At 45.7% G+C, this 19,802-nt stretch overlaps 2 non-coding genes and 1 pseudogene across 2 annotated transcripts; 1 reads left to right on the forward strand and 2 right to left on the reverse strand.

Moving 5' to 3' along the window:
- Positions 1 to 10,621, forward strand: part of LOC139235454 (zinc finger protein 420-like) — a 59,116-nt pseudogene extending 48,495 nt beyond the window's left edge.
- Positions 10,622 to 12,481: 1,860 nt separating this feature from the next.
- Positions 12,482 to 12,573, reverse strand: trnay-gua (transfer RNA tyrosine (anticodon GUA)). The gene is given in 2 exon segments: positions 12,482 to 12,517; positions 12,537 to 12,573. It is a non-coding gene; the product is annotated as a tRNA-Tyr (tRNA).
- A 1-nt stretch (position 12,574) lies between these two features.
- LOC139235736 (U1 spliceosomal RNA) lies at positions 12,575 to 12,737 on the reverse strand. The gene has a single exon (XR_011588496.1). It is a non-coding gene; the product is annotated as a U1 spliceosomal RNA (small nuclear RNA).
- Between the last annotated feature and the right edge of the window lie 7,065 nt (positions 12,738 to 19,802).

Genomic DNA, 19,802 nt, shown 5'->3' on the forward strand with positions numbered 1-19,802 from the left:
AGAGATTTGTAAATAAGATGAGAATTTTGAAATTGATACGTTGCATACCAGGGAGCCAATGTAGGTCACATGGATGATGGGTGAACAGGACTTGGTGCGAGTTAGGACACGGGCTGCCGATTTTTGGATGAGCTCGGGTTTACTTAGTGTAGAACATGGGAGGCCAGCCAGGAGTGTGTTGGAATAGTCAAGTCAAGAGGTAATAAAGGCATTGTTGAGGGCTTCGGCAGCAGAGGAGCTGTGGCAGGGGTGGAGACGGACAATGTTATTGGGGTGGAAATAGGTGGATTTGTTTAAGGTGCGGATATGTGCTCGGAAGCTCATTTCAGGGTGAAAGTTTGCGAACAGTCTCGTTCAGCCTCGGCCAGATGCTAGAGACAGGGATGTAGTCAGTGACGAGTGAATGGAGTTTGTGATGGGGACAAAAGACAATGGCTTCAGTCTTCCCAATATTTAATTGGGGAAAATTTCTGCTCACCTGGTACTGGATGTTGTACAAGCAGTCTGACAATTTAGAGACTTGTGGAGGGGTCGAGAGAAGTGGTGGTGAGATACAGCTGGGCCTCGTTAGAATCATAGAATGGTTACAGCACAGAAGGAGGCCATTCGGCCTGTCGAACCCATGTCGGCTCTCTGCAAGAGCATTTCAGCTAGTCCCACTCACCTGCCTTTTCCCTGTAGCCCGAAAAATTTCTCTCCTTCAGATACATATCTAACTCCCTTTTGAAACCAGTGACTGAGTGAACCTCCACCATCCCTTCATGCAGTGCATTCCAGATCCTAACCACTCGCTGTGTAAAAATGTTTTTTCTCATGTTGCCTGTGGTTGTTTTGCCAATCACCTTAAATCTGTGTCCTCTGATTCTCTAACCTTCCACCAATGGGAACAGTTTCCCTCTAACTACTCTGTCCAGACCCCTCATGATTTTCAACACCACGATCAAATCTTCTCTGCTCTAAGGAGAAAGCCCCAGCTTCTCCAGTTTATCCACGTTACTGAAGGCCCTCATCCCTGGAATCATTATCGTACATCTTTTCTACACCCTCTCTAAGCCCTTCACATCCTTCCTAAAGTGCGGTGCCCAGAATTGGACACACTACTCCAGTTGAGGCCGAATCAATGTTTTATACATGTTCATCTTAATTTCCACACTTTTGTAATCTATACCTCTATTCATGAAGCCCAAGCTCCCGTAAGTTTTTTTTAACTGCTTTCATAACCTGTCCTGCCACATTCAACGATCTGTGCACATAAACCGTTAGATCTCTCAGATGTATTCTCGACCTGACATCTGTCATGCGCGCTCTTTTTCGGCTTCACCTTACTCCCAGGCCGCATGTGATGTTCGCGGCCTAGAGAAGTCCATGGGCCATGTATATATTCAGTGTGAGAGGTTGCAGCCCCTGAATAGTTACCTGAAGGGGCTGCTCACCGACTCTTGGTCACACTTAAGCCCCGTGCTCCTAATCTTTGGCCGCCTGGTGCTGAGGGGGGTTGGTAAGACGGAGGATCTTCTCCTGGACCTGCTCTTGGGCCTGGCTCAAACAGCAACTTGTAGGTCCGGCGTGGGCGAGGCCCAGAGGAGGATCACTTTAGCTGCCTGCCTCTCTTCCACGGTCAAGAAAGGAGGGAGAGAGAAAACGGGTACTACAGAACAGTTAACCTGACATCAGTCCTTGGGAAAATGCTGGAATCCATTACTACAGAAGTGGTAACAGAGCTTTTAGAAAATCATGGTATGATTAGGCAGAGTCAACGTGAATTTATGAAAGGTAATCGTGTTTAATACAGTTATTAATTTTTTTGAGGATGTAACTAGCAGGGTGCATGAAGGAGAACCAGTGGATGTAATATTTTAGAATTTCCAAAAAGCATTTGATGTGCCACATGAAATGCAACTTAAGAGCTCATGGAGTTGTGGGTAATATATTAATATGGTTAGAGGATTGGTTAACGGATGGAAAACAGAGAGTAGCGATACACGGGTCATTTTCCAGTTGGGAGGCGGTGACTAGTGGGGTGCCAGCACTTTACCTGAACTATTTACAGTCTATATTAATGACCAAGTGCATTGTATACAGGATTGCTGACGATTCAAAGCCAGAAGGGAAAGTACGTTGTGAGGAGGACGCAAAGAGCTGCAGAGGGATATGGACAGGTTAAGTGAGTGGGCAGTAAGGTGGCAGATGGAGTATAATGTGGGGAAATGTGAGGTTATTCACTTTGTTAGCAAGAATAGAAAAACAGAATATTTTGTTAATGGTGAAAAACAAATAAATGTTAGTGTTCAAAGAGATTTAGGTGTCCTTGCACAGGAAACTCAGAGAGCTGGCATGCAGGTCCAGCAAGCAATTAGGAAGGCATGTTGGCCTTGATTGCCATGTGGTTGGAGTACAAGAATTACAATGTTTTGCTACAATTGCAAAAGGCCTTGGTGAGACCACACCTGCAGTATAATGCACAGTTCTGGTCTCCTTAATCTGAGGGAGTGCAACAAAGGTTTGTCAGACTGATTAACGGGATGGGGGATTCTCCTAAGAGGAGAGATTGAGCAGAATGGGTCTATACTCTCAGGTGTTAATAAAATCAGGTGATTTCATTGAAACATATACAATTCTGAGGGGGATGAAAGGGTGGATGCTGAGAGGTTGTTTCCTCCGATTGGAAAGGCTGGAACTAGGAGGCATAGTCTCAGGATAAGGGGTAGGCCATATAAGACTGAGATGAGGAGGAATGTCCTCACTCAGAGATTTGCAAATATTTGGAATTCTCTACCCCAAAGGATTGTGAGTGCTGAGGTGTTAAATATAGTAAAGAATGAGACAGGTATAATTTTGGAATCTCGGGAAATCAAAAGATACAGAGAGAGGGCAAGAAAGTGGAGTTATGGTCAATGATCAACCATGATCTTATTAAATGACGGAACAGGCTCGAGGGGCTGTATGGCCTATTCCTGTGCCAAATTCTTGTGGTCTTTTGTGTTGTCGGTGCCCGGATGGCCCTGGAGCGAGAGCATGCATTGTGCACTGGTTCCTTAATGCCTTCCGCGACCAGTGGTACCTCAGGGTATGGAGGGTCTCATACACACTGGGAATTACATTCAGGTTTCATTGGGAAGGTTCCCTTTGCTTTTGTTGCTTATGTTGCCTTATTCTAGTTTGATTGGAACACATGTTTGTGGGAACGAGAGAGGAAAGAATATTCCATAGGAACTAGAATTGTCTGTTTTGATTTTCTATCCTGGACTTTTGTAAACTTCTTTTTCGCGTGTTAGAAGGGGAGGATTTACAGACAAGAAATTTAAACCAATCAAGATCTGACAGTCACTCGATTCATCAAGACCTGAATATCATCAGCCTTTGAATGTGGAAGAAGAAATGTTTGCCTGTTCTGTTCGTGGGAAAATATTTCAAACATCAGTGTGACTGGAAAATCACCGAGACATGCACACACACCTGAGTGAGAATGTTCCAGTGAAATGACTGTAGAAAAAGCTTTAATCTTTTATAGTGCCTGAAAAATATTCCACCATTCGCAGCGGGGAGTTCTACACTCACTGGTTCCCCTCCCCTGAAGGTACTGACTCTGGCTGGGTTCAGTTCTACACTCACTGGTACCCCTCCCCTGAAGATACTGGCTCTGACTGGGTTCAGCTGTACACTCACTGGTTCCCCTCCCCTGAAGGTACTGACTCTGGCTGGGTTCAGTTCTGCACTCGCTGGTTCCCCTTCCATAAAGCTGCTGAATCTGCCTGGATTAAGTTCTACACTCACTGATTTCCCTCCCCTGAAGTTACTGACTCTGCCTGGGTTCAGTTCAACACTCACTGGTTCCCCTCCCTCTTTGACCCTGAAGGTGCCGATACACTGTCTTTCACTATAAGCTTTTGCTCTGTAATTTTGGTGAGGTGCTCTCCTCAAATAATCACCAAAGTGCGGTTATTTACAGACTTTCCATGATTTACTTCCTGTCCTGGAGTTTGCTATGGGGCCGCTTTTTTGAGCTTCGGGCTGGAACGATGCAGGAGAAACCTGGAACTGGCGGCTGAGGGGAGAATAATGTTAGATACAGAGTAAAGCTCCATCTTCACTGCCCCAGCAAACACACCCAGGGTACGTACAGCACGGAGTTGGGTGCAGAGTAAAGCTCCCTCTACACTGTCCCATCAAACACTCCCAGGGCAGGTACAGCACGGGGTTAGATACGGAATAAAACTCCCTCTACAGTGTCCCATCAAACACTCCCAGGACACAAAAAGCACGGGCTTAGATACAGAGTAAAAATCAATCTGCACTGTCCCATCGGACATACCAGGGCTGGTACAGCACGGGTTAGATACAGAGCAAAACTCCATATACACTGGCCCATGAAACACTAACCAGGGCAGGTACAGCACGCGTTAGATACAAAGCAAAGCTCCATCTACACTGCCCCAACAAACATTCCCTGGGTAGGTACAGCACGGGGTTAGATACAGAGTAAAGTTCCCTCTGCACTGTCCCATTAAACACTCACAGGAAAGGTACTGCGCGGGTTAGATACTGACACCAATCCCCACCTGTCTGATATAAACCAACCCCACAGTCACTGACACCAATTTCCTCCTGTCTGATATAAACCAACCTCACAGTCACTGACACCAACCCCCTCCTATTCGATATAAACTAACCCTATAGTCACTGACACCAATTTCCTCCTGTCTGATATAAATCAACCCCAGTCACTGACACCAATCTCCTCCTGTCTGATATAAACCCACCCCACTGTCACTGACACCAATCCCCTTCTATCTGATATAAACCTACCCCACAGTCACTGACACCAATCCCCTCCCGTCTGAAATAAACCAACCCCACATTCAGTGACACCAATACCCTCCTCTCTGATATAAATCAACCCCTCAGTCACTGACACCAATCCCCTCCTGTCTGATATATATACCAACCCCACAATCACTGACACCAATCCTCTCCTGTCTGATATAAACCAACTGCACAGTCACTGACACCAATCCCCTCCTGTCTGATACAAACCAACCCCACAGTCATTGACACCAATCCCCTCCTGTCTGATATAAACCAACCCCACAGTCACTGACACCAATCCCCTCCTGTCTGATATAAACCAACCCCATAGTCACTGACACCAATCTCCTCCTGTCTGATATAAACCAACCCCACAGTCACTGACACCAATCCCCTCCTGTCTGATATAAACTAGCCCCACGGTCACTGACATCAATCCCCTCCTGTCTGATACAAACGAGCCCCACACTCACTGACACCAATCGCCTCCTATCTCATATAAACCAACCCCACAGGCCCAGAAGGATTAAACTCAGCCCGTTACCTGGATTGGACTTGTCTCCAGAGCAGGAGTGCAGCAGCATAGAATGGCATTTGTGAGTTTAGTAAGTGGGTGAGTTTTAAGGGTTATTCTCTTTAAATCATTTGGAGGCTGGAGTAAATTGTTAGTGGCAATTGCCAGTAGCTTCTAAGTAAGTAGCAGTTTAATTTAAAAGGCAAACGTTAAATAGTTGGGAATCTTTCAGATTTAGACAGAGAAAAACAAGGTAACTGTCTAGTAGGAGGCAATTAGCAGTTAGTTAAAATCAGTTCTGTAAACGACTGACCAGTAGTGAGTCAACTGACCTAGATACAGTTTAAAAAGAGGCAGCTCGTACAGAGCACGGAGTGCAGCAGCATAGAGTGGCACTTATGAGTTTGGTAAGTGGGTGAGTTCGGGCAAGTTGGGGTGGCTGGTGCTGTTTTGTCTTATTTTTCCTACCAGTGCTGACACTAGAGCAGCTGACAAGCAGTGCGAGAGTAGCAGACGGAGGCCCAGAGTCAAGCCCAACCAGCTGCAGATATAGATAGAGGGGTGTGAAATCGAAAGGTGACGTCACAGCCTAGCTGGTAAGTGGTTGGCTGTTCGACTGGTAAGTATAACTCTCTTTTACACTAACTTTTAGATTGGTTTAATTGGCAGCGAACTACTAAGCAGCTGTTTAGTGTTTAAGTAAATTTTAGTAAGTAAATTAATTTAAGGGTTAAGTCATGGCAGGAGAGCTCGGACCCATGTCATGCTCCTCCTGTGCTATCTGGGAAATCAGGGACGCTTCCAGTGTCCCTGACTACTATGTGTGCAGGAAGTGTGTCCAGCTGCAGCTCCTGACAGACCACATGACGGCATTGGAGCTGCGGATGGACTCACTCTGGAGCATGCGCGATGCTGAGAATGTTGTGGATAGCACATTTAGTGAGTTGGTCACACCGCAGGTAAGGTTTAGGACAGATAGTGAATGGGTGACCAAGAGACAAGGCAAGAGCAGGAAGGTAGTGCAGGAGTCCCCTGCGGTCATCTCCTCCAAAAAAAATATACCATGTTGGATAATGTTGGGGGAGATGACTTACCAGGGGAAGGCACCAGCAGCCAGGTTAATGGCAGCATGTGTGGCTCTGCTGCACAGAACGGCGGGAAAAAGAGTGGGAGAGCTAAAGTGATAGGGAACTCTATTGTAATGGGAATAGATAGGAGTTTCTGCGGCTGCAATCGAGACTCCAGGATGGTATGTTGCCTCCCTGGTGCAAGGGTCAAGGATGTCTCGGAGCGGCTGCAGAGCTTTCTGGAGAGGGAGGGTGAACACCAGTTGTCGTGGTTCATGTAGGTAGCAGCGCTATAGGTAAGAAGCAGGAAGAGCTCCTACAAGCTGAATTTAGGGAGCTAGGAGTTAAATTAAAAAGTAGGACCTCAAAGGTAGGAATCTCTGGATTGCTACCAGTGCCACGTGCTAATCAGAGTAGAGGGAGCAGGATAGTTATAATAAATACGTGTCTTGAGCAGTGGTGGAAGAGGGAGGGTTTCAAAATCCTGGGACATTGGAACCAGTTCTGGGGGAGGTGGGACCTGTACAAAAGGGACAGTCTGCACTTGGGCAGGACTGGAACTGATGTCCTAGGGGTAGCATTTGCTAATGCAATTCGGGAGTGTTTAAAATAATATGGAAGGCGAATGGGAACTTATGCAGTTAGACAGGGCGAAGTAATATGGAGCCAGAAACAGACGGTAGAAAGGTAAAAAGAAATAGTGGAAGGCCGAGTAAACAAAGGCAAGAAACAAAAAGGGCCACACGACATAATAATTCTAAAAGGACAAAGGGTGTTAAAAAAAACAAGCGTGAAGGCTTTGTGTTTTAATGCAAGGAGTATCCATAATAAGGTGAATGAATTAACTGTGCAAATAGACGTTAACGGATATTATGTGATTGGGATTACAGAGACGTGACTCCAGGATGATCAGGGCTGGGAACTCAACATCCAAGAGTATTCAACATTCAGGAAGGATAGAATAAAAGGAAAAGGAGGTGGGGTAGAATTGCTGGTAAAAGAGGAGATTAAAGCAATAGTTAGGAAGGACATTAGCTTGGATGATGTGGAATCTATATGGTTAGAGCTGCAGAACATCAAAGAGCAAAACATATTAGTGGGAGTTGTGTACAGACCTCCAAACAGTAGCAGTGATGTTGGGGATGGATTCAAACAGGAAATTAGGGGTGCATGCAATAAAGGTGCAGCAGTTATCAATGGTAACTTTAATATGCATATAGATTGGGCTAACCAAACTGGAAGCAATACGGTGGAGGAGGATTTCCGGGAGTGCATAAGGGATGGTTTTCTAGACCGGAATGTCGAGGAACCAACTATGGGGGAGGCCATCTTAGACTGGGTGTTGTGTAATGAGAGACGATTAATTAGCAATCTCGTTGTGCGAGGCCCTTTGAGAAAGAGTGACCAAAATATGGTGTAATTCTACATTAGGATGGAGAATGAAAGAGTAAATTCAGATACCATTGTCCAGAACTTAAAGAAGGGTAACTTTGAAGGTATGAGGGGTTAATTGGCGAGGCTAGATTGGCGAATGATACTTAAGGGGTTGACTGTGGATGGGCAATGGCAGACATTTCGAGACGGCATGGATGAACTGCAACAAATGTACATCCCTGTCTGGCGTAAGAATAAAAAAGGGAAGGTGGCTCAACCGTGGCTATCAAGGGAAATCAGGGATTGTATTAAAGCCAAACAAGTAGCACACAAATTGGCCAGAAATAGCAGTGAACCCGGGACTGGGAGAAATATAGAACTCAGCAGAGGAGGACAAAGGGTTTGCTTAGGGCAGGTAAAATAGAGTACGAGAGGAAGCTTGCAAGGAACATGAAGGCGGACTGCAAAAACGTCTTTAGATATGTAAAGAGAAAAAGGTTAGTAAAGACAAGCGTAGGTACCCTGCAGTCAGAATCAGGGGAAGTCATAACGGGGAACAAAGAAATGGCAGATCAATTGAACAAGTACTTTGGTTCACTAAGGAGAACACAAACAACCTTCCAGATATAAAAGGAGTCAGAGGGTCTATTAAGAAGGAGGGACTGAGGGAAATCTTTATTAGTCGAGAAATTGAGTTGGGGAAATTGATGGGATTGAAGGACGATAAATACCCAGGACCTGATTGACTGCATCCCAGAGTATTTAAGGAGGTGGCCTTGGAAATAGCGGATGCATTGACAGTCATTTTCCAACATTCCATAGATTCTGGATCAGTTCCTATGGAATGGAGGGTAGCCAATGTAACCACACTTTTTAAAAAAGGAGAAAGAGAGAAAACAGGGAATTGTAGACCAGTCAGCCAGACATCGGTAGTGGGTAAAATGATGGACTCAATTGTTATGGATGTCATAGCAGCGCATTTGGAAAGAGGTGACATGATAGGTCCAAGTCATCATGGATTTGTGAAAGGGAAATCCTGCTTGACAAATATTCTGGACATTTTTGAGGATGTTTCCAGTAGAGTGGACAAGGGAGAACGAGTTGATGTGGTGTATTTGGACTTTCAGAAGGCTTTCGACAAGGTCCCACGCAAGAGCAAAGTTAAAGCACACGGGATTGGGGGTAGTGTGCTGACGTGGATTGAGAACTGGTTGGCAGACAGGAAGCAAAGAGTAGGAGTAAATGGGTACTTTTCAGAATGGCAGTCAGTGACTTGTGGGATACCGCAAGGTTCTGTGCTGGGGCCCATCTGTTTACATTGTACATTAATGATTTAGACGAGGGGATTAAATGTAGTATCTCCAAATTTGCGGGTGATACTAAGTTGGGTGGCAATGTGAGCTGTGAGGAGGATGCTATGAGGCTGCAGAGCGACTTGGATAGGTTAGGTGTGTGGGCAAATGCATGGCAGATGAAGTATAATGTGCATAAATGTGAGATTATCCACTTTGGTGGTAAAAACAGAGAGACAAAATATTATCGGAATGGTGACAGATTAGGAATAGGGGCGGTGCAACGAGACCTGGGTGTCATGGTACATCAGTCATTGAAGGTTGGCATGCAGATACAGCAGGTGGTTAAGAAAGCAAATGGCATGTTGGCCTTCATAGCGAGGGGATTTGAGTACAGGGGCAGGAATGTGTTACTATAGTTGTACAGGGCCTTGGTGAGGCCACACCTGGAGTATTGTGTACAGTTTTGGTCTCCAAACGTGAGGAAGGACATTCTTGCTATTGAGGGAGTACAGCGAAGATTCACCAGACTGATTCCCGGGATGGCGGGACTGACATATCAAGAAAGACTGGATCAACTGGGCTTGTATTCACTGGAGTTCAGAAGAATGAGAGGGGATCTCATAGAAATGTTTAAAATTTTGACGGGTTTAAACAGGTTGGATGCAGGAAGAATGTTCAAAAATGTTGGGGAAGTCCAGAACCACGGGTCACAGTCTAAGGATAAGGGGTAAGCCATTTAGGACAGAGATGAGAAGAAAATTCTTCACCCAAAGAGTGGTGAACCTGTGCAATTCTCTACCACAGAAAGTTGTTGAGGCCAATTCACTAAATATAGTCAAAAAGGAGTTAGATGTAGTCCTTACTACTTTGGGGATAAAGGTGTAAAGCGAGAAAACAGGAATGGGGTACTGAAGTTGCATGTTCAGCCATGAACTCATTGAATGGCGGTGCAGGCTCGAAGGTCCGAATGGCCTACTCCTGCACCTATTTTCTATGTTTCTATGTTTCTATTCCCCTGCCGAGGAGATTGCTGCACCAGACGGAGGGTCAACATTTGGGACATTGATTCTCCACCAATTCCCATTTCCCTTCTTTCTGGTGGATAATGGAGGGGCCGCTGTGTGTAATGTACAAGTCAGTAAGCATTGTCAGCAAGGACTCATCAGCACTTTCTAATTGGAGTTGTGCATCAGTGAAATCTTTCAGACACAATTATAGATTTTGGACCAAAGATCAATTTAGGATTGAAGGAAAAGTTTATAAATTTTATTGTAAACACATTTCTGAAGAGCATTCTGAGGAACAGTCATCAAACTGAAGCGTTAACACTGTTTCTCTCCAAAGATGCTGCCTGACCTGCTGAGATTATCAGCATTTTCTGTTTTTATTTCAGTTTCCAGGACAGAATAGTTCAGGACGTGACGTTCCAGGATTCTCACAGACAGAACACACAAATATTTTTCCTTCCACATTCACAGGCCGACTATATTCAGGTCCTGATTAATCGAGTGACTCTTGACGCGATGTTGGTTCGAGTTCCCTGTCTCCAAATCCTCTCCTTCTAATGCCCTGTAAAAGGAGTTTTCAAAATACATCACTGTAAGGACAGGATAGAAATTCAGACCAGACAATTCTCGTTTCTATGGAACATTGATTCCTCTCTTATTCCCCCAAACCTGTAAATCCCCTCCCACACACTCTCCTTCCTCCCTGTGCTGAAATCCAAACCCATTGCACCATCTCCGACGTTTCTTTCCTGCACTCCCAGTTTTCTCCTTCTCTCTGCTTTGGATAGGTTCAGTTCTTCACCCGCTGTGTGCAGAGTGAGAATAAAATCAATGAGTCAATGATTTTATCTCCTGGTCACTGGTACCCGAAATCCCTGCCCACTCTTCGTTCCAGTTCCAAGATGGCCGCACTGCGAGGGGAACCAGTTGCTCTTTCCTGCACCAAGATGGCTGTCCGTAACGGGCCTGTCACCAATAAAAAGCCTCACGGGCGCCGTCGGATGGAACAGAGACCGGGCCGCTGGTTCACTTTCAGGCCTTGAGGCTGTTCTCCAACTTTATAAATCGTGCGGTGCGGCCTACCCGCAGTTTATTAATCACCCGCTCCCGCCCACCCACACTATTTTGCTTGTGTTTTATTGCCCGTGTTGCTCAAGATCCAAATCTGGAAACACAGAATGAGCAATTCAGATCTCATTGAAAGCTAAATGATTCTGAGGGGGGTTGACATGTTGGATGCTGAGAGGTTCTATCCCCTGGCTGGAGAGTCTACATCTAGAGCGCATAGTTTCTTGAAAAGATGTGGGCCATTTAAGACAGAGAAGAGGATGAATTTCATCACTCAGAGCGTTGTGAATCTTTGAAATTCTCAATCCAAAGGCCTGTGGATGTTGAGTTGTTGAGTATATTCAAGGCTGAGATAGATAGATGTTTGGACTGTAGGATAATCAAGGGATATGGGGATATTGCAGCAAAGTGGATTTGAGGTAGATGATCAACCATGATCTTATTGAATGGCAGAGCAGGCTCGAGGGGCCGTATGGCCTACTCCTATTCCTAATTCTCATGTTCTTATATAACTTCCCATTAAAACCTCCTCAGAATTGAGAATGCTAATTGTGTTCTTTGTCGCTTAACTCCGCCTGATCTCTTGGCTCTCTTATGGTTTGCTCTGAGAAACTCCTCTGGCTGACCGTCACTGGGAGAATGCAAGTTGTTGTGTGTGGAATTATATAATCATGTTTAAAAAAATGCTGGCGCCTGCAGTATAGGAATAGTGCAATCAAGCATACGCAACACGGATTCATGAAGGAGAAATCATGTTTAACTAATTTACTGGAATTCCTTGAGGATATAACGGGCATGGTGGATAGAGGTGTACCGATGGATGTGTTGTATTTAGATTTCCAAAAGGCATTCGATAAGTTGCCACACAAAAGGTTACTGCAGAAGATAGAGGCACGTGGAGTCAGAGGAAATGTATTAGCATGGATCGAGAAAGCAGAGAGTCGGGATAATTGGGTCCTTTTCGAGTTGGAAATCGATGGTTAGTGGTGTGCCACAGGGATCGGTGCTGGGACCACAGCTGTTTACAATATACATAGATGACCTGGAAGAGGGGACAGAGTGTAGTGTAACAAAATGTGCAGAAGACACAAAGATTAGTGGGAAAGCGAGTTGGGTAGAGGACACAGAGAGGCTGCAAAGAGACTTAGATAGGTTAAGCGAATGGGCTAAGGTTTTGCAGATGGAATATAATGTCGGAAAATGTGAGGTCATCCACCTTGGAAAAAAAACAGTAAAAACAGTAAAGGGAATATTATTTGAATGGGGAGAAATTACAACATGCTGCGGTGCAGAGGGACCTGGGGGTCCTTGTGCATGAAACTCTTTTTGGTTTTTTAAAAGTACACTAGCTCCTTCGAGCCAGAATTGAACCAGCGACCTAAGCATGACTTTGCTGAGTATTCCACTACAGTCCTCCGCTCTACCAACTGAGCTATCGAAGGGAAGGGGCTAGAGCGCGAACGCAGTCCCCAACTACCACAATTTTTGCAGTCGAGTATCCCGCATTTGGGGACATCGCAGGCGTCAGCACACCCGAAGTGCAATGGGCTAGCCTCATCCTGGGAAAACCACCTTCTTGATCATGGTTACTCCCCTGTGCATGAATCCCAAAAAGTTAGTTTGCAGGTGCAGCAGGTAATCAGGAAGGCAAATGGAATGTTCGCCTTCATTGCGAGAGGGATGAGTACAAAAGCAGCGATGTCCTGCTGCAACTGTATAGGGTATTAGTGAGGCCTGGAGCACTGCGTGCAGTTTTGGTCATCTTACTTAAGGAAGGATATACCAGCTTTGGAGGGGGTACAGAGACGATTCACTAGGCTGATTCTGGAGATGAGAGGGTTACCTTACGATGATATATTGAGTAGACTGGGTCTTTACTCGTTGGAGTTCAGAAGGATGAGGGCTGATCTTATAGAAACATTTAACATAATGAAAGGGATAGACAAGATAGAGGCAGAGAGGTTGTTTCCACTGGTCGGGGTGACTAGAACTAGGGGGCACAGCCTCAAAATACAGGGGAGCCAATTTAAAACCGAGCTGAGAAGGAATTTCTTCTCCCAGAGGGTTATGAAGCTGTGGAATTCTCTGCCCATGGAAGCAGTTGAGGCTAGCTCATTGAATGTATTCAAATCTCAGATTGATAGATTTTTAACCAATAAGGTAATTAAGGATTACGGGGAGCGGGCGGGTAAGTGGAGCTGAGTCCACGGCCAGATCAGCCATGATCTTGTTGAATGGTAGAGCAGGCTCGAGGGACTAGCTGGCCTACTACTGTTCCTAATTCTTATGTTCTTATGTTCTTATGTTCAGTCGATGTTTATGATCAGCAGGTGGCGACAGTGAGCTTATTGAAACAGGAATCATGCAGAGGCTGCTGTTGCTAAGCAGATGCGTCACCGTCTGCATGGTCAGAACAAGTTATATAATTGTTATCAATCAATAATTACAAATACTCAGAATACTGCTCAGTCTAATTTTAAGAGAGCATGCATCCTTATCATTAATCTTATAGAACAATAGAAATTGAATGAATTTCAAACAAGACTTTGGGATGTATATCAAGTCCGTGAAGATGGTGCAGAAAAGATTTACTAGAATTCTGCCAGGAATGTGGTACTTCAGTCATGCAGAGACGAGGGAAACTGTAATTGAGCAGAGAAGGTTAAAGGATGATTTAATAAAGGTGATTAAAATGATGAAAAGTTGTGACAGAATCATCGAGGTTTATGACACAGAGCGAGGTCTTTGTGCCCATCATGTCCGGGTCGGCCGAAATACAGCGATCCGGCAGAATCACACTTTCCATTGGTCCATAGCTCTGTATGTTATGGCACCTCAAGTGCATATGCAGGTACTTTTTCAATGAGATGAGGATTTCTGCCTATACCTCCATTTTAGGCAGTGAGTTCCAGACCCCCACCACCCTCTGGATTAAAAGGAATTCTCCTCCATCCGCTCTAATCCTTCCACCAATTACTTTACATCTATTTTCCCAGGTTATTGACCACTCTGCTCAGGGAAATAGTTCCTTCTGAGCAACTCTATCTCGGCCCCTTATTCTAGAAACATAGAAACGTAGAAATTTACAGCGCAGATGGAGGCATTTCGGCCCATCGTGTCCACGCCGATCGACAAAGAGCCGCACAGGCCTTGGTCAGCAGTCCTAAAGTTTACATATAAACCTATGAAGAATGATCGAAAGGCAAAGAGCACCCAGCCCAACCAGTCCGCCCCACACAACTGTGACACCTCTTATACTGAAACATTCTGCACTCCACCTCAACAGGAGCCATGTGATCTCTAAACCAGAGGCAAAAACCAGATAAAATCCTGGGCCAAATTAGGGAGAAAAAATCTGGGAAAATTACTCTCTGACCCATCCAGGTGATCGAAATTATTCGGACAGGTCACCCTGGCCGTATTCTGTTCCCCACAGTACTTACCATTATATCTGCTCCGTCCAACAAAAGGTCGGCCAGTTTACTCCCAACTATCAGCTCTCGGTCTGTAACCCTGCAACTTACGGCACTTTAAGTGCCCATCCAACCATCTCTTAAAAGTGGAGAGGTTCTCTGCATTCACCACTCTTCCAGGCATAGATTTCCCGATCCCCAGAACCCTCTACGTAAAGAAACCCCCCTTTCAAATACCCTCTAAACTTTCCACCAACCATCTTAAAGGTATGCCTCCTCTTAATATGCCACCAATGGAAATAGGCCCTTACTATCCACTATATCCAGGCCCCTCAATATTTTGTACACTTCAATGAGGTTTCCACTCAACATCCTCTGTTCCAATGAGAACAAATCCAGCCTATCCAATCTGTCCTCATAACTAAGTTTCTCCATTCCAGGCAGCAACCTAGTAAATCTCACCTGCACCCTCTCAGAAATCACGTCCTTCCTATAACATAGCTAACAGAACTGCACATAGTACTCCAGCTGTGGCCTAACCAAAGTAGTATACACTTTAAGCATAACCTCCCTGCTCTTATATTCTATGCCTTGGCCAATAAAGGCAAGCATTCCGTATGCCTTATTGACCACCTTATCAACCTGGCCTGCTACTTTCAGGGGTCTGTAGACAAGCACTCCATAGTCCCTTTGTTCATCTACACTATTAAGTGGCCTACCGCTTAATGTGTATACCCTTTCCTTATTAGCACTCCCAAAGTGCATCACCTCACACTTCTCTGAAATAAATTCCATTTGCCACTGCTCTGCCCAGCTGACCAGCAGATTGATATCCTCCTGCAGCACACGACTTTCCTGTTCCTAATTAACCACAATTTTAGTGTCGTCTGCAAAATTCTTAATCATACTCCCTATTTTCAAATCTAAATCGTTGATAGTGTAGTGTATGGAGAAAGAGTCAGACTGAACACTGTGAGCTCAAAGTAAAGTGTGAGCTTAATCTTTTATTGCAGGTCTCCAGAGTGCTTCTCCAACCTGTGAAGCTTTCTTAAATACCTGTGCTCCCAAGGGATTATGGGTGGTTGTACAGTGTAAATACAAGTCCACAAATATAACAACACTCCTGCCCAAAGTCAATAGGGTAACTATTTATAATGTGAGTCGATCTGGGTCCCTTTTTGCACTGGTTGATCATCTCGGTGAGAAAGTTGGTGTTGTTGAATCATTTGTTGGGCCCTCGCTGGGCTCTGTGCAGCTGGCCTTGCTGGGCTGCTGGTGTGTTGGGCTCTGCAGGGCTGGTGTGGATGATGGGTTCTGCTTCGTGGTCAACCGTGGTGTCAGTCGTCACTGGTTATGGATCTAAAAAAATAGGGTCCAAGGTGGGTTGCTCAGGGTAGTCCGTGAATGTGAGTTTGATTTGGTCCAAGTGTTTCTGGTGAATGAGTCCATTTGAAAGTTTTACCCGAAACACACTGCTCCCCTCTTTGGCCACGACAGTTCCGGAAAGCCACTTGGGACCTTGTCCATAATGTAATACAAATACAGGATCATTGACTTCAATCTCGCGTGACACATTTCCGCTATCATGGTTTGCACTTTGTTGAAGACGCCTGCTCTCTACCTCTTCTTGTAGATCAGGGTGAACAAACGAAAGCCTTGTCTTAAGTGCTCTTTTCATGAGCAGTTCAGCAGGTGGGATCCCAGTGAGTGAGTGGGGACGTGTGCAGTCGCTAAGCAGGACTCGGGATAGGCGAGTCTGCAGTGAGCCTTCAGTTACCCTCTTCAAGCCTTGCTTGATGGTTTGCACTGCTCTCTCTCTGCCTGACAATTGGACGCTGGTTTAAACGGGGCAGATGTGACATGTTTGATCCTGTTACGGGTCTTTAAATCTTTGAACTCAGCACTGGTAAAACATGGCCCGTTGTCGCTCACCAGAACATCGGGTAAGCCGTGAGTGGCAAACATGGCCTGCAGGCTTTCAGTGGTGGCAGCGGACGTGCTAGCCGATATTATCTCACATTCAATCCACTTGGAGTACACATCTACAACCACACGGAACATTTTAACCAAGAACAGGCCTGCGTAGTCGACGTGTACCCTAGACCACGGTTTGGAGGGCCAAGACCATAAACTTAGCGGCGCGTCCCTGGGTACATTGCTCAACTGCGAGCATGTACTACATCTGTGAACTCAGGATTCTAAATCCGCATCGATACCGGGCCACCACACGTGAGATCTGGCTATCGCTTTCATCATTATGATGCCTGGGTGGGCACTGTGAAGGTCATTGATGAAGGTGTCTCTGTCCTTCTTAGAGACCACTACTCGATTGCCCCACAGAAGGCAGTCTGCCTGTATAGACATTTCATCTTCGCGCTGCTGGAACGGCTTTATCTCTTCCTGCATTTCCACTGGGACACTGGACCAGCTCCCGTGAAGCACACAGCTTTTGACTAGAGATAATAAGGGGTCCTGGCTTGTCCAGGTTTTGATCTGCCGGGCAGTGACGGGTGATTGCTCATTCTCAAATGCTTCAGTTACCATGGCTGGATCTGCAGGCTGCATCATATCCACCCCCGTCGTGGGCAACGACAGCCTAATGAGATCATCGGCACAGATGTCTGTGCCTGGTCTGTGGCGAATGGCGTAATTGTATGCGGACAACGTGAGCGCCCATCTCTGGATGCGGGCCGATGCGTTGGTATTTATGCCATTACTCTCGGAAACCAGGGATATAAGTGGCTTATGGGAAGTTTCCAATTCGAATTTTAGCCCAGATATGTTTTGATGCTTTTTTTTTACCATTGACACACGCTAACGCTTTCTTTTTAATCATCCTGTAGCCTCTCTCGGCCTTAGACAGACTTGTGGATGCTTAAGCAACCGGTTGCAGTTTCCCGAAATCATTAGCTTGTTGCAATACACACCCGACGCCATATGACGACGCATCACATGCTAGTACCAAATGCTTACATGGATCATACAACACAAGCAATATGTTTGAGCACAATAATTTTCTCGCTTTTACGAAGGCATTTTCTTGGCTTTTGCCCCAAACACATTCGCCCCCTTTTCGTAGGAAGAACTGTAGTGGTTTTAGCAGTGTGATGAGACCCGGTAGGAAGTTATCAAAGTCGTTCAAGAGTCTCAAAAACGACCGCAGTTCGGTCACGTTCTGTGGGCTCGGTGCATTCTCGATTGCGCTCACTTCGAGCGTTTTAACCTGAGCCCCACACGGTTGAGTCGACGAAGAACCTCCTCCAGGTTCTGCAGGTGCTCAACTGTGTTCCGACCTGTGACCAACATTTCGTCCTGGAACACCATGGTTTGTGGGACCGACTTCAGTAAACTTTCCATGTTTCTCTGGAATATTGCCGCCGCTGATCGAATTCCAAACGGACATCTGTTATAAACAAAAAGACCTTTGTGCGTGTTGATGCAGGTGAGGGCCTTCGATGATTCCTCCAGTTCCTGCATCATATAGGCTGAAGTCAGATCCAGCTTCGTGAACGTCTTTCCTGCCGCCAGCATTGCAAAGAGGTCGTCGGCTTTTGGTAGTGGTATTGGTCGTGCAGGGCGAAACGATTGATAGTTACTTTGTAATCACCATAGATTCTGACGGTGCCATCCCCCTTGAGGACTGGGACAATAGGACTGGCCCACGCACTGAACTCGATCGATGAAATGATGCCCTCTCTTTGTGGCCTGTCTAGTTCGATCTCTCCCCTTTCTCTCATCATGTACGGTACTTCTCTCGACTTGTGATGGATGGGTTGCGCCCCTGGAATTAGGTGGATCTGCATTTTTACTCCTTGGAATTTCCCGAAGCACGGTTCGAACAACGAAGGATATGTGTTTAAGACCTGGGCACAGGAAGTATCGTCAGCGGGTGATAGCGCTCGGATGTCGTCCCAGTTCCAGCCTATCTTTCCCAGCCAGCTCCTGCTGAGCAGCGTGGTACCATCGCCAGAGTGGTAGTTTGTGCACCGCTCAATCGCAAGAGACCTTTACGGTAGCACTGCCGATTACAGGAATCAGTTCTTTATGTGTAAGTTCTTAGTTTCCTGTGAATTAGAGTTAAGACTGGCCTTGAGGCCGTGTTGCTCCACAACCTTTCAAAAGTCTTTTTGCCCATAATGGACTGGCTTGCACCCGCGTCCAGCTCCCTTGACACCGCGAGTCCATTTAATTCAACATTCAGCGTTATCAGGGGACAATTCGTGGTAAATGTGTATACCTCATGTACCTCTGCCTCCTCTATCTGAAGCTCTGTTTCGTCATGATCCTCCTCTGTAACCTGGTGGTTTGCAGGTTTAACAGGCTGAGCAGCTCACCTGCACACTCGTCGGAGGTGTCCCATTGTTCCACAGCCCTTGCAAGCTTATCCTTTGAATCGGCATGAATGGAAATGATTATCACCCCCGCAGTGCCACAAGGTGTTAATGGCCTTGATGTTAGACTCTGAGACATCTGCCGACGTGTAGCTGCAGGTATGTGTGCCCTATCCTGTACGTTCCATTTCGAAAACAACGTGACTTTGTTCATCATACTTGTAGCAGCACTAACTGTATCTCGTCGCCAGTTTAGTGTATGGAGTAAGAGTCAGACTGAATACTGTGAGCTCAAAATGAAGTGTGACCATAGTCTTTTATTGCAGAGTGCCTTCTTAAATACCTGTGTCCCAAAAGATTATGGGATCCCTTGGGACTCCGGGGAATGAGCCCTCTGGTGGCTGTACAGAGTAAATACAAGTCCACATATTTCACAGATATATACCACAAAAAGCAAGGGACCAAGTACTGAGCCCAGCGGAAACCCACTGGAAACAGCTTTCCAGTCAAAAAAAATCCATCAATCATTACCCTTTGCTTCCTACCTCCAAGCCAATTTTGCAGACAACTTGCCACTTTGCCCTGAATTGTCATGCTCTTTATACTTCATGACCAGTCTACCATGTGGAATCTGATTGCATTTTTTGAGGAGGTAACCAAAAGGGTCGATCTTCCCTTAAGAAATCCGTGCTGACTGTCCCTTATTAATCCTTGCCTTCCAAGTGTAGATTCATTCTGTCTTTTAGGACCTTTTTCCACTAATTATCCCACCACAATAATCTTGTACACGGCAATTAAATCTCCTCTCAGCCTCTTCTGTTCCAAACTAAACAACTCCAACCTGTCCAATCTTTCCTATGGCTGAAATTCTCCAGTCCTGGCAACATCCTCTTCAATCTCCTCTGTACCCTCTATAGTACAATCACA

This window comes from Pristiophorus japonicus, chromosome 23 (assembly GCF_044704955.1).
Source record: "Pristiophorus japonicus isolate sPriJap1 chromosome 23, sPriJap1.hap1, whole genome shotgun sequence".
Classification (NCBI taxonomy): domain Eukaryota; kingdom Metazoa; phylum Chordata; class Chondrichthyes; family Pristiophoridae; genus Pristiophorus; species Pristiophorus japonicus.